Source organism: Palaemon carinicauda, chromosome 3 (genome assembly GCF_036898095.1).
Source record: "Palaemon carinicauda isolate YSFRI2023 chromosome 3, ASM3689809v2, whole genome shotgun sequence".
NCBI classification, from domain to species: domain Eukaryota; kingdom Metazoa; phylum Arthropoda; class Malacostraca; order Decapoda; family Palaemonidae; genus Palaemon; species Palaemon carinicauda.
In genome coordinates, this window is record NC_090727.1 from 167,914,480 (window position 1) to 167,930,084 (window position 15,605).

The window sequence follows — 15,605 nt, forward strand, 5'->3', positions numbered from 1 at the left end:
TAGTGAAATTCTTGTCAATGGCGTCTTCAATGTGGAAGGAGTCAGCGACTGCAAGTACTGCAGGTAGTAGGTTGGCCTAGGCACCAGCCACCTGTTGTGATAATACCATTAAGAGTTATCGGGGCCTTTGACTGGCCAGATAATACTATATTGTATCCCTTTCTGCCTATGGCTCAGTTTTCCTTTGCCCACACATACAACAAAACTCTAAATAGTCGGGCTTATTCTTTACACATTTTCTTTCCTGATGCACCTGAGACTTCCAAGATTACAGGAAAATTCCTCTTCATTCAAGGGGTTAATTACTATACTGTAATTGTTCAGTCGCTACTTTCCACTTGGTAAGATTAGAAGAGATTTTAGCTATAGTCAGCAACTCTTCTAGGAGAAAGACGCTTCAAAATCAGACCATTGTTCTGTAGTCTAAGGTAGTGCCATAGTGTCTCTACCATGGTTTTTTTCACTGTTTTGGGTTAGAGTTCTCTTGCTTGAGGGTACACGTAGTCACACAATTCTACTTGTTCCCCTATTTCAATTCCTCACTGGAATTGTTTAGATGCCACTTTTTGTGAATAACCTATTTCAGCAGTAGTAGATTAGTTCCACTTATTCTGCTTTGATTGGTGATCATGATGTTGAATAATCAGGAGAAAAGGTTTCCTGAAGACTTCTTGTTTGTCTTTTTTTTTTTAAGGCATAGTTAAAATAATTTTGCTCCAGAGGTTATTGGAATTAAGTATTCTGGAGAAAAGTACAGTATTGAAATTTAATTTTATTTTAGAGTATTTCTAGATTAATAGTAACCAATAAGTAGTTCTTAATAATTGTTATAATTTCTATGCTGGTGTCCAGGTATCTCCACCCTAAGAACACCAGTATATCTATATTTTTCTTCTTTGGGATTCTTCTTATTAGTTGCAAACATTTTTAAGAATATTATGTTAACAGTTATGGTCTTCCCATATCAATTCAGAATATTTTCTTTCATACCTAGGTTTGCAGTTTTAAAAGTAATTTTAAGTTTCAGGATTATGTTTGCCTTAAGGAAATTTTAGGGCACTATAGCTGACAGTTTTGAAAGGGCCTGTTTTAGAATTTCCCTTGCCTTTTTTTTTTTATTATCTCCTTAGAGTAAATTCTGATATCCTTTGTTTGTTTTTGAGTTACTTTGTTATACCTTGCTTGCTTGTGAGCAATCGTTGTTTATGGATTTTTTCAGAATAATTCAGTTTTAAAGATGTATTTTTGGTCACTTAGGGGTACAAGGACTTTCTTTAGTCTTCCGGCTTTTTTGGGAACATTCTGTTTTTGAATGTTTGACAATTGCCTGTATGGTAATGTTTTGATCTATCAAGCTTTGTTGATTATATTCCGGTGTTCTGATTTGCTTATAACTTCTTTCATAGCACTCCTTAGTTTATGGAGTTATTTGAAGAACTCCTTAGTCGTTGATTGTTGGTAAATTCAGGCTCTAATGATTTCAATTATATTTTGGATACTCATTAGTCTAAGCAGTAATCTTGGTATCCTTTATATATGGAATTATTCGATTACTTGATTTACCAGTTTTGAGTATTCCCTTGTTTGCTGATTTTTTATAGCTCACAATTTCGTTCAGGACATTTCATCTATAGAGTTATTTGGGTCTCATTCCTTTTTCCATTCAGTTAGTCATGACCCTTCTCGGTCTTGGTAGTTTTTCTGGACACTTACATCTTTAGTGTTATTTAGATTACTTTTATGGAGTTATCTGGGGCAATGAAGTGATCTTGAAGTTATTTGGAGCACTCTATTGCTTATGCAATTACTTAGAGCAATCCTTTGTGTATGGAGTTCACACCTTGGTCTAAGGAGTTATTCTGTGCTCTGAGTGGATTGATTATTTCATGTCACTCATGTTTTCTTGTCTCTATTCAAGTAATTCCTTGCTTAATTTTTTCAATCATTCTTGTTTTCAAGAGTTAATTCTTTTTTGTCAATCATTAGGTTCCAGAGTTATGTAACTTTCAATCTAATTGACAAAATTTTTTAAATTGGTGGATTTAAGATTTACACACATTTTTAATAATTTTGCTTTTAATATTGGGGGATTTTTAAAAGAGAACTTTTGTATCAATGAAATTCAAGGTATATCACTCACATGTAGCACCTTAAGTTTTTCTTCCTATGCTATCTGCCAAACGATCATAATTTTCTTTTTCTTAAATAAGAAAATATCAAAAGTATAATCTGTAAATTTCTTGTTTCTTGCTAAGAGAAAATCACGCACATTAATTAACTTTAGCTTCCTATTCATTAAAAATAATGTATTCCTCATTTACAATTATGTTTTCTAAGGATGAAAACTAACTAGAATACCTCTGATTTTTATGTTAAAGATAAAAAATAGCATGGTATCTTGTATTCATCATTCAGTGTTAGCTAAAGAAACTTAATAGGTTAAATGAAAATGAAATTGGTAAAATGTAGGTTAATGAAGATCCATTGAACAAGATTAGGAAATATCGGTAGGGGAGGCCAGAGGTTATAAGATTCAAGTTATTGAAAGGCTAGATATGAAATCTAATATACTATCTCAATAGGGGCGGAGTGCTATCAGTGTACCTCTGATGGTCCCTTGTTGACATTGCTTGATAGTCTTTGCAATGCTCCGTCTGTCCCTGTCTGTGCTGACACATTCTTTCTGACTCTATCCGCAATTGCATATTCCTTCTGACCCTATCCGCAGTTGCACATTCTTTCTAGCCTTATTTCTACTTTCATGTTCCTTCTGACCCTACCTGCATTTGCCCGTTCATCCTTAACCTATATACAATTTCACGTTCCTTCTGACCATACCTGCACTTACATGTTCCTTCTGACCTTATCTGCACAACCTATTTTCATTTGCACATTCCTTCTGATTCTAGCAGTAATTGCACTTTCCTTTTGATCTTTGCTGCATTTCCATGTGCCTTCTGACTCCACTTGCACTTCCGTCTACTTTAATTCCCTTCCCATGTCATTTCTTCCGCTTATCTGCTTAATTGCTAATCTCTGACTGCAGTGTAACTGCAGGAGTATCCCCCAATTGCAGTTGGTCACAGAATGATCCCACAGGCCCTAGCGCTGAGTTTTATAGCCAAAATTCCTAAATCTAATAAAATCCTAAATAATTATATGCTCTAAGGATGATTTGCAGTGTGAACGAATGTTGGGAACAGGAGACTAAACAATGGTACATTGATTAATGGAAGCATGAAATATATGTAAGCACAAGATGAGTAAAGAACATGTGATGAAATATTAGTGGAATGAAGTTGAGTCCAGCTCATTGAATATTTGTGAATGCAACTGTACTGAGTGAGGAGTAATGATATTAAAGGTTATAAGTTCAGCTTTATGTTATGGATTTAATGAAGACAAGTATTTTTGATAAAGGGTTCATAATATTTTAATAAATAAAAATAAGCTATGATATGTATTAAAGTACATCATACAATTTTGGGGGGTAGCCGACATCAACAAATGAAACAAAACAAAAAAGGGGACCTCTACTCTCTACGTTCCTCCAGCCTAACAAGGGACTCAACCGAGTTCAGCTGGTACTGCTAGGGTACCACAGCCCACCCTCCCACATTATCCACCACAGATGAAGCTTCATAATGCTGAATCCCCTACTGCTGCTACCTCCGCGGTCATCTAAGGCATCGGAGGCAGCAGCAGGGCCTACCGGAACTGCGTCACAATCGCTTGCCATTCATTCCTATTTCTAGCACGCTCTCTTGCCTCTCTCACATCTATCACCCAGAGCTTTCTTCACTCCATCCATCCACCCAAACCTTGGCCTTCCTCTTGTACTTCTCCCATCAACTCTTGCATTCTTCCTCTTCTACTTCTCCCATCAACTCTTGCATTCATCACCTTCTTTAACAGACAGCCATTTTCCATTCTCTCAACATGGCCAAACCACCTCAACACATTCATATCCACTCTAGCTGCTAACTCATTTCTTACACCCGTTCTCTCCCTCACCACTTCGTTCCTAACCCTATCTACTCAAGTTACACCAGCCATACTCCTTAGACACTTCATCTCAAACACATTCAATTTCTATCTCTCCATCACTTTCATTCCCCACAACTCCGATCCATACATCACAGTTGGTACAATCACTTTCTCATATAGAACTCTTTTTACATTCATGCCCAACCCTCTATTTTTTACTACTCCTTTAACTGCCCCCAACACTGTGCAACCTTCATTCACTCTCTGACGTACATCTGCTTCCACTCCACCATTTGCTGCAACAACAGACCCCAAGTACTTAAACTGATCCACTTCCTCAAGTAACTCTCCATTCAACATGACATTCAACCTTGCACCACCTTCCCTTCTCGTACATCTCATAACCTTACTCTTACCCACATTAACTCTCAACTTCCTTCTCTCACACACACTTCCAAATTCTGTCACTAATCGGCCAAGCTTCTCTTCTGTGTCTGCAACCAGTACAGTATCATCCGCAAACAACAACTGATTTACCTCCCATTCATGGTCATTCTCGTCTAACAGTTTTAATCCTCGTCCAAGCACTCGAGCATTCACCTCTCTCACCAATCCATCAACATACAAGTTAAACAACCACGGAGACATCACACATCCCTATCTCAGCCCCTCTCACCGGAAACCAATCACTCACTTCATTTCCTATCCTAACACATGTTTTACTACCTTTGTAGAAACTTTTCACTGCTTGCAACAACTTTCCACCAACTCCATATAACCTCATCACATTCCACATTGCTTCCCTATCAACTCTATCATACCCTTTCTCCAGATCCATAAACGCAACATACACCTCCTTACCTTTTGCTAAATATTTCTCGCATATCTGCCTTACTGTAAAAATCTGAGTCATACAACCCCTACCTCTTCTAAAACCACCCTGTATTTCTAAGATTGCATTCTCTGTTTTATCCTTGATCCTATTAATCATTAATCTACCATACACTTTTCCAACTACGCTTAACAAACTAATACCTCTTAAATTACAACACTCATGCACATCTCCCTTACCCTTATATAGTGGTACAATACATGCACAAACCCAAAACTCTGGTTGCCTATTTATTATTCACTAACCGTAGACCTATTGCATGAACTAAAAGAATCTAAATGGCGACTGATATTAAAAAGGATCGATTGTTAATTGGGAATTTTAGAAGACGACCTCAGCAAGCAACTGATTACTGAAATTCTTCTTTAGTGAATTGCATAGTTAGATGAAAATTTAGATTTTAAGGATTAATAAAGCCTTAAAGTAAGTTGTTTATATTTAGCTAAATGGAGGCAGAAAAGTTTGAAATCATATGGTTGTGTAGATGGAAGTGGATTTGTGATTAGGTATGCATGAAATAGATGGGTTATAAACTAGATACATTTTAATGGCCACTTCAATCTAAGAAATTTTTAATTGCCAGGTACTATGAGTAGTATAGTGATTCTCTCTCTCTCTCTCTCTCTCTCTCTCTCTCTCTCTCTCTCTCTCTCTCTCTCTCTCTCTCTCTCTCTCTCTCTTTCTTTGGTGCTACATGAATATACCTTGAACGACATGTTAAGTGTTAAAAGTTAAGGGAAATTATTTACGCATTTTCCAATAAGGTTTAATTTTGAAGAATTTTACTTGTTTCAACATGATGCTCACCTCCTATTTCAGTTTTCCCACTCCCCATCCTTGATCCTCCCTTATCCCGAAATTGGAAATGTTACACAAAAACGACACTCCCTCATATGGCTGATGAGTCTCCCACTGCCCCCCTCCTCTTTGAGTATCAGCATTTGCCATTTTATTCCTCACCACAAAAAGGGCTATAAGGTCCCTGAGGTAGATCCTGATCTTAACTAGAGTAATCACTTACTCTTTTAGAATGTTATTATATTTCCCGCGTACAGAATTTGTTCATATACTAGTGTTTTGAGAGCTATAGTTCAATGTGTTATCATGAATATATTGTACTTGTCAATGGCTGATATGTTCTGGTAAACATGATTGACTTTAGTCTGCTTATTGATCCAGCTGTCTATTCAGTGCAGGTTTTATCCTGACAGCTAAAGTCATGAAAAATTATGGCTGTATTATGTCATTATTAACATTCTTAAAAGCCTCAGATTCTTAAAGTTTGTAATCGTTTATTAGATTTTAGAATTTGTGTTGAATTATCTTATTTAAATCAAATATTTCAATGTTTAAGAAGCTTACATTGTAGGATATTATAATGTCAAATGTACAGGTTTTAGTACTGCCATTTTCAGTTCTAGCAAAGTTATATGCACTTGTGTCAATGACAAATAATCATCAGATTTGTTGTGAACTGTGTAATGTAAGTAGTGGAAAGTGTATCTAATGTTGAAGGATTGTGATTTAATGTACTCCAGACATGTTTATGCTCTTTTTGAAGTTAATGTGTAATTGATGGTCACTTTTTCAAACATGTTCATTGAAACTTCATTCAAGTATAATTTAAATGTTAATGAGTAATGATAAGTAGTGTACTTCACGTAAGTCTTTTAAGGAATTGGTAAGTCATTTTGAGGTCTTGCATTTTAGGGCTTTTTATTATGGCGAGATATCAGGGCTCTCTGAAAAGGTGCACAGCTCGTTTCAGAAATTCCATTTTGCCTCTAGGCTCGTGTCATTTGTGCCTATGACATACAGAAGGGATAAATCACACTTTAATCATTTTTAGAAGAATTGTGTAATAAGTTTTTTAATATCTTGTTGATGTGAAAGCTCTCCAGATGTGTGAATGCGTGTTTGTATTGTTTGAAGGGTGTGAGAACTGATTGGGTATGAAGAATTGTTATATAAATCATTGACAAAGAATCTCGTCAGGTTTATGTGCTTTTAAGTGCTAACTTTCCTGGATTTAAAGCAAAGATTTTTGGTATTTCCTTACATTGGTGACGGTATGAAAGTTCCATTTCCATAAAACTGCTTTGTTTACATGTCCTCATAACTTGTTTTAAATATGCAGCGATTTTTAGGTAGTTTTCTTTTTGGTTAATACAATACTGATGTGCTGAAATAGTCCCATCTTCAGTCAGTATTCATCCTTAAGAAAAATTCATAACATTGTAAGAGACTTAGATACTGTATTTTAAATGGCACGTAATTCACAATAATTGGAAAATCGTACTTAAACATTTGTTAATTCCCTAATTATATAAATAATAATCCGCTTTACTCCCTTTTGAAATCCCATAACTATGTCTATAGTAAGATATCTTGACATTGTACAGAAATTGTAAGATTATTAGGTTAGACACTGGATCATGGGCCGGTTCTTACCTGCCATTTTTTGTTTAGCCATTTTAAGTTTTCCTCATTTGTTAGATTGTCTGGCATTTTAGCCATTTTTTTTTTAGTTTTTTAGATAACTGATATCAATTTATCCTATTTGAAACTAGCATAAACTTGATTAGAATTGTAATAATTAAAATAATTCACACTGTACGTGGATTGTTATCAAAGTAATAACAAACCTTAGTCATTAATTATAATGAGAAATCGTAAATTGTCATATCGAAAGAGGGGCACAGTACAATTAAAAAGTTTCAGTAAAATGTTAAAGTTTATGTCTTTAGAGGTCTTTAAAGGCTTTAGTCTTTGCCAAAAAACAAAGTACCCACTACTCACCTAAATTATTTTTTCTATGACCACACTCTTCGAGGATACAATCAGTTTAGTTGTTTGCCAGTAATGGGCCATCAGAGCTTACTCAGGTTAGAGTAGGTCGAGTACCAATTTGAGAATTGTAAGATTAGATTAAAAATAATTGCTGGAACTGCAAAAGTAATGCAAATAAAATATAGTAGATTGGGTATTGCATAACCAAGCTACCTTAGTGTTACTTTCTTTGTCCCACAATGCAGTGAAATGGAGTAGCTCACACCTCACCCTCTCTTCTCTTTCTCTTAAAAATCAGAAAGGGATAGTGCCATCAGTGCACCTCAAAGGATTCTCTGTAGGTGTTACTTTACAGTCTTGACAGCATTCCTTCAGGCTTGACTAATTGCGCTTGCATTGTTGCCTTCAACTTGACGTCTTCCTTTCCTGCCTTCATTCTTGCATCTTGCAGTCTAAACCCTTATAACTTTTTCATTGTAGTGCACTTTTATTGTTTTCCCTCCTCTATCATTTAGGTGCAGAATGTCCTCACAGGCCCAAGCGTTGGGCAATATTCCTAAATTTAATCCAATTTCTCTTTAAAAAATGCTAATCACAGATTCCATGTTGAATAATGTTTTTTAAATTTGTTTTTATTGATAACGAGATCAATTGTTTTTTAAGCCACTTTTACTCTATAAAATGGTTATTCAATGCACATTGGTATAAGAAAAGCATTAAAACCCAGTAAATTAATCATTGATATCAGTGTCTGATTTGATTGTCATGAAAATTTACAAATATGAAAGTGTTATGAATTCCACTGCAGGGAATGAGAGTTTGTTGTGCTAGTATTGAGTGATTGGTGAGAAATTCTTATGGGGATGTTGTGTCATTCCTTTGCCTATTTCCATTCAATGGATTACAGTATGTCCTAAGGTGGAGAAGTTTGCCTGAAAGGATTTTAGTTACAGGTTGTTTTTTTATACAGATAAGTACGAGTTAGGATTGCAGGAATTTCATGTAGAATTAGAGTGGGTTTTGCATTGTATTTCACATAGCGTAGCTTATGGGGAAATGTTAGTTAACTATGTGAAAAGTTGAAAAATGTCCTCTATCCATTTAGAAAGTACTACACCCAGTCAGTCTGCCCATTGGTAAGCTTCAAATTTGAGTTTCTTCAAGAAAGTATTTTCCTAGAGTAGAAGCCTCAGCTTCATATCTAAGTAATGCATATGAAAATTGCTAATTCAAATTTTTGTAATAGACCATATTATTCTAGTAATGTATTGCAGTAAAAAAAAATCCCAGTCTTAGTATATGCCTAAATATTAAAGAACTTTCTGAGATAACAGTGTATTTAACGTAAAAGGTTATTTTTTCATGTGAATTTTTATAAAATATTCTTTAAAGAACCAATTCTTTTGTCGATTTTAAAGTTTTGAGGCATTGATTATATAATTTTCTGAACTGTCTAAGGAGAAAATTTGTCTTCATAAAATCACCAAGAAATTAATGATAGATTACTGCATAATTTTTCTTTTTGTTCAAGAGATTTTGAGTTTGAAGCTTCCCTCTTTATAAGCATATATTTTCCTAATAATAATAAACGTGTATAGAAGTTATAAATTTCAGTCCTGTGTTTCTTTAATATGAAAACGATTAGTTTTTTTAACCATGAATTAAAACGTGTAAGGAATTCATCCTTATTAAATGTCATTATGTTGGTTAACTGTTGGTATTACAGTATAGATGATTAAGTATTTCATAATCTCAACATATATTCGCCTTCGTTGATACTTTTGTTCAACTACCTACATTAAAAAGTTATTTAGGAGCTCAGAGACGTTCATGTTCCAAATACAGTATTACTAAAATCATATCTTTTATTTATTATCTTTGTCTTTTTGGTTTTCAACAGATAATGTCAGCTCAGCAAAATTTCTCTCTTGTGTCTGAGCTCATTGTGGCAACTTATAAAAAAGGGGCATTTTAAACTTCATTTCAAGTTGGGTTACCTATAAAAAAAGTGGCATTTTAAACTTCATTTCAAGTTTAGTTACCCGGGTCTGTTAAGGACAAAAATCCATTAGTATCAAATTATTTTCATTACTAAAAATAGCTTCATCATAATCATTTTGACCGTAACTTTTAATGATATTCTGTATTAAGTTACACAGGACTTGTGTAGGATACGTAATAAGTAGTAAAGAATCAACTTTGATTATTTCTTAAGGATATCTTAGTCTAGGAATATATGCTCGTGATATGGTAAGGGATTATGAGCAGAGGATAGTATACTGTAATATTATAAGATGAGTTTATTGTAAATAATTATAAGATGATGATGTTATATTATGGGCTTATATGCTGAGGATAGTATTAGTAAGAAATTTTAAGCTGAGGACAGTATTTAGTGGAGTTGACTTTTGAAATATTTTATGACTTAGTTCAGGTTAAACTCACTTTCTAGCATTGCTTGGGCAGGGGGGGGGGGTTGTATTCGAAAACTTTATTACACGGCTAAAGTGATTTGGGTGTCCATGTGTATGGTGAATGCGTACTTCGGTCCGATCTGACTGTCTGTTGGGAGAAGTAGCAAGGATGGTCAGGGCAGTAGCCTTGCATGTCTCTTCTCATTTACCTGACTCAATCATATGTATAAAATGGGGCGAGACCAGGAGGCAACTTGGCATTTGTGAATCTTGTCTGCTTTTCAGTGAGCTTTAGGTGTCTGTAGTAATGGATCGTTCGGAAATTGCACAAAGGCCTGAAAATTACTTTTACTTCTTTTAGATTTTTACTTTGTTTTCCAATCTAGAAATAGTGATTTTTTTCTTGTCTAAGCCTATTTCTTGTTTCAATAAAGAAATGATGTAACTATACTCGCTGGAATCTGCCTTATAGTAATGTAAATAGCATACCATTTAACTTCAGGAGAGCTCCAAACTATTCCTCGTCTTTAAATTACAATCCTGATATCATTGTTTGTAAAATTATCAATAAAATGTTAGAAAAAAAGGAGGATAAGGAAAGCATTCAAGGGCCTAGTAACATTGCTTCCTTTTAAGAAAACTTTGCATCAAGTTTCTGGTTACTAGGTGGGACAGGGGATGGCCTTGGTGGGCTTTCCTTTTCCTCCTCTTTTTTTTTTTTATTAATAATTTTACCTTTCCATTAGAGAAAGCACTTCTTACTTACATAATCATGAAATATGTTAATCTCATATTCTAAGCTTCAAACACGCCAACAGTTGTTCTAAAAGGAAAACGAACACTGACTGGAAAACAAAGAAAATGCAACATTTTGTCATTCTGTTCTCCATTATTGATGAAGGGAAACTCGCCTAGTCTTCCTTGGTTAAATAGTGATCTTAATGCATGACAAATGTTAAGTGTTCTTTGAATCTAGGGCATTTAAAGCTTTCAGAAAATGGGGTTTCATGAATCTGATGCATATATATGTCATTGACTTCATGGTGTTTGTCCATATATAATTAAACATTACAAAACCTGTTTCATATTTGGCATTCAATTTTCTGCATTAAGTCTTACTTAGACATTTAAGTTTTCTTTAGCCATATTACGTTAATTGAGAGCTTCAAGTACATAGTTCGGCATACTTTTGTGTTTAATAGGTTCAACAATGAATAAGAGGCTTTTGAGGAATATGAAATGATGGAAATAACAAGGCCATTATTTATTAGGACTTTAGTTTGGAAAAAACCTATCTATATTTCACATGCATATGGATTCAAGAAGTGGACTTCAGTCTAAAACGTAATATGGAACAGTTTGGCTATCTTGACTTTGAATATATCTTCAAGCACTTGAACTCTGCCCTCATTTACAGGTTGTGAACAAACTGTGTGGGAGATCAATAACAGTCCAAATGAGCATGTGGCTAGTTAGGAGCAAGGACTATTTCGTGAGCCTTTTGGCCCATGTTTTGTGGGGAATAAGGCATTTGTTGGAACTAAAAGGGGTAGGGGGCCGGTCAAGGAGAACACTCTGTCATTTGAGGCTTAACAAAGGGAGAAAAATTAAAGTACTCACATTTTTGTTTTTTCTTTTTCTATATTGGGGGAACTTGAACAAAAGTAATGCTATTTATTTATGAAATTTATTTCCAAATTCCTAGGATGTTACAATGGTTGACAACAGTAAAAATCTTGAAAGCTTGTTTTCTTCACAAGTAAATTCAATGTATAACCACATGAAAGGTCTGGTTAGCAAATTGATGTCCTATATTGAACAGTATAAATGACATTGTTAAAATCTGAAATATTTTGTAAATAATAAGGCACTATTTAAGGTCTTTGGCATAAACATACATAACTTTTAGATACAAGAGCTAAAGACTTCAATGATAACATGACAAAGAAAGGACCTAACACTGCTAATAGTATAATTAGACATATTGAATAAGTAAAGGTATATGGCCAACATTTTGAAGTCTGTAATAAGTGCATTACCAACTTATTCATGTCGATAATGCACATATTACCACCGTCAAAATATAGGACACCTACCTTTACTTATTAATGTTGAACTTTTAACAGTGTTATGTCTCTTAGTCACATTAAGAATCTTGCTCTTGTAAGTATTTTTGTTCATACCAATTTATTTTTTCTTATGCAATTGACATTATTTAGTGCCCATTATTTACAACAAAACTGAACTAATCATTTTAATCAATACAATCGTACATGTAAGAATTTTGCAAGAATCTCTTATTAATGTTATCAAAATTTTGTACCTAATAAAATCTTGAATGACAAATACAATTTTATTTTATTGTATATAATAAATTGGTTTTAAGGTTTTTTTTTTTTTTTTTTTTATATCTGCTCGCCTATTTTCAATTTGCATCCAATATACTAAGAAAACAGAGCAATTCTATCTATAAAACAAGTTTTAAGTTTGAAAAGATGGCCTACAATATATATTTCTATTCCAATTGAAATCTTCAATTGTTACCATCTAAATCAGTAAATATCTGTACTTTATCCTTCAAAATACCATTTCAAAGTAAGGCTAAGAATCTTGCAGGCATTTACCAAAATATTTCAAGAAACCCACCACTTTTCTTTGAGCTTCCCTCAAGGTAATTATTCCTCCCATTGTCCTAAGTAATTGATTGCATCTTTATATTAGTTATTTTCTTAAAACCAATGCCTTGGGCGAAATTCCTAAATCCCTTGGTTTAGCCTACGCATTAAGAATCAGATTGGTCATGAGCATTTTAGTAGGTATAACTAATCCAATAAGCCTGTCAGGAATATTCGTAAAACTAAATTCAAACCACTCTTAGAACATCTACTTCAAGCAAAATTTTTTTAATGTTGATTTAAATATACTAAACTGTTGATTTAATTCTCTCAAGACTACCATATATCAAATTAAATTACTAATCCTTTTATAAAACCTCTTAATACAAATTCAACTTATAAAATGCTCCAAAAAACCGGTTATTAACTAGATAGGCTATATTCTAGACTAGAGTATGAGGCAGTTAAATGCATCTTTTATTTAAAGAATATGCAAAGCTCAAAACCAGTAGACGAGAATTTATCCTTTGAATAGTAATTTTGTCATTCTTGTATTTTCAAACATTCCCGATCACTAGATTGAAGAAAAATTAATAGGATCTTGTAATACAACCAAGCAACTGGAATGTTATACATAAATTACTTAAAAAAAGGGATATACACTTGAAAAAAAATTTTGAGAGAGAGAGAGAGAGAGAGAGAGAGAGAGAGAGAGAGAGAGAGAGAGAGAGAGAGACTCCCTCCCTCCCTCCCTCTTGGCAAAATCATTTAGGACAAATACAATCATTCCGTTTCCATATCTTAAAAATTGCGATATATAAAAAAAAATTGAAAAAAAAATTCTTCTGCATACAAACCAGTCTTTTACCTAGGAAGAGTAGACAACAGCTAAGTTGGAACACAGCAATTAAAATTATAACGATGTATAATTACTTGTCAAAGCGAGGAGCAACCCAACTTATATGAAAGACTTTAAGACTTTCTCAGGGCTGGAAAGTTTGAGTATAAACTCAGGTTTGTATAGTTAGGAAAAATACATAACATTGTCCTTTGCCTAGGATACTCATTCTTAGGCAGGGCAAAGTCCCTTCACTATTAAGAAACTTGATTCTGGAGCATTTTGAATCTCAAAAGGGTAAGGGTGCTCTTCACGTCAAAAATCCCATGACAACCAGTGGATTTTACAGCCTTGGCTTTTAAGAGTTGTTTTTGAACCTCAATCTTCTGTCTTGTAGCCCTTGGAAAAGAAATGGGCTTGCTGATGCTGTAACTTGAAGGGCATTTCCAGATAACGGGTTTGCCTACCTAAATCACATTCCCCTTTGTAAGGAGTGTTGAGAAAAACCTCTTCATTGTTTAGTCATAGAACTAAATGCCAAGTGGTCTTACCAAATTACCAGATCGAATCCAGCTGGCAAGATATTCATAAACTGCACCACAAGAGAGGGGATGATTGAAAGAAAAAGAAAGGCCAGTCATTCTTTACTTTTATCCCAGTCTTCCTTGCAACCGCAGCCCTTGATCCAGTTACCGGTCCTGTGTTAGGAGCCAATACAGCTATACCAACTGCTGAGCAGCTACAACAGCTCATAAGGAGACTGTATACAGGGACCTGTGGGTCACATCCAGCAGGTAGCAAGCAGTGAGTGTCGTCTGACGCTATTAAACACCTGACTGAAGAACCTGCATCACAGAGAAGTTCCTCTTATAAGCTAAAGAGCTGTCATGAGCTTTTACATGTATCTCATCCATAGAAGAGAAATCTGAGAAATACAGTAACCTCTCTTGGCTAGAATGAGATAATGTTTTTGGATATCTTGTTTGATATTCCTGTGCTAACTTAAGAGGTGTTGCAGGCAAGGTCTATTAATTTTCATGGTTTCACAGGACAAAATAATAGCTGATCAGGATAATGGGTTATACTGTATCCCTAAAAAACCTGAAATGAGGCAACAAAAGACGTTGAGTTTTAACTACATGGTACTTAGTCAGGAATGAAGGTAAGCGAGATCTGCTTCTATCCCCTGAATGGGTGATGTTGAATGAGAGATCATTGGAGTTCGCCAACTCGTTTAGCCAAAGCTAAAGCGAGAAAAAAAAATTTTCAGGGTAAGGTCCCTGTCTGAGGCTCGCCTCAAAGGTTCGTAATGTGCCCTCTTCAAGGAACATAAATCCTCAACAGCTTTCCATAATTATGGACTTACCTGAACTTAAGGACAGGTCGGTTCAAGACCTTGTACAGTAGGAGTATTGTACTTTTCCCCAAAGAAATGGCTACCACCTTTAGTCTAGATTTGGCTTCTTAAGGCCGAGCAAAAGCTTATTACCACTAATATGGAGCAGTCACTCTCTTTGCGGACGAACAAAAAATCGGTGATTAACTGAACAGAAATTTCTTGAGACAACAACAACAACAACAGGTGTTTGCCAACATGGCCTGGTAGATGGCTGTCAAGGATTCTGAAGGTATCCAGACATCTGTTGCAGTCTTGTGAAAAGCCTTTCTCTGAAAGATGTTGGAAAGCCTCCATACCTGGAATTGTAGGAATTCTGTTGCACTGTGGAAGATCCTATCAAGTAGCTTGCGTAGCAGGTCGGGTAGGTTAGGCAATTCTCTCGCATTTTTGTTAGAGTAGCAGCAGGTCCGGGTACTACTCCATCTGTAGCCACTTCAGTACTACAAGTCGTCAGTAGGTTTGGCGTTGATCAAATTCTATTTAGGACTTCTTAGCAATCAAAAGGGTGGTAAAGTGTACATGTCGAGGGTGTTCCACACATGCTGGAAGTGCCCTTGAATGCTGCATTCAGGTTTGGAACTGCAGAGTAATATATCGGAAGTTTGTGGCTTGGGGAGGTAATGAAGAGATCCCGTCTGAGAACCCTTTACTACCTATACACTGAACAGAT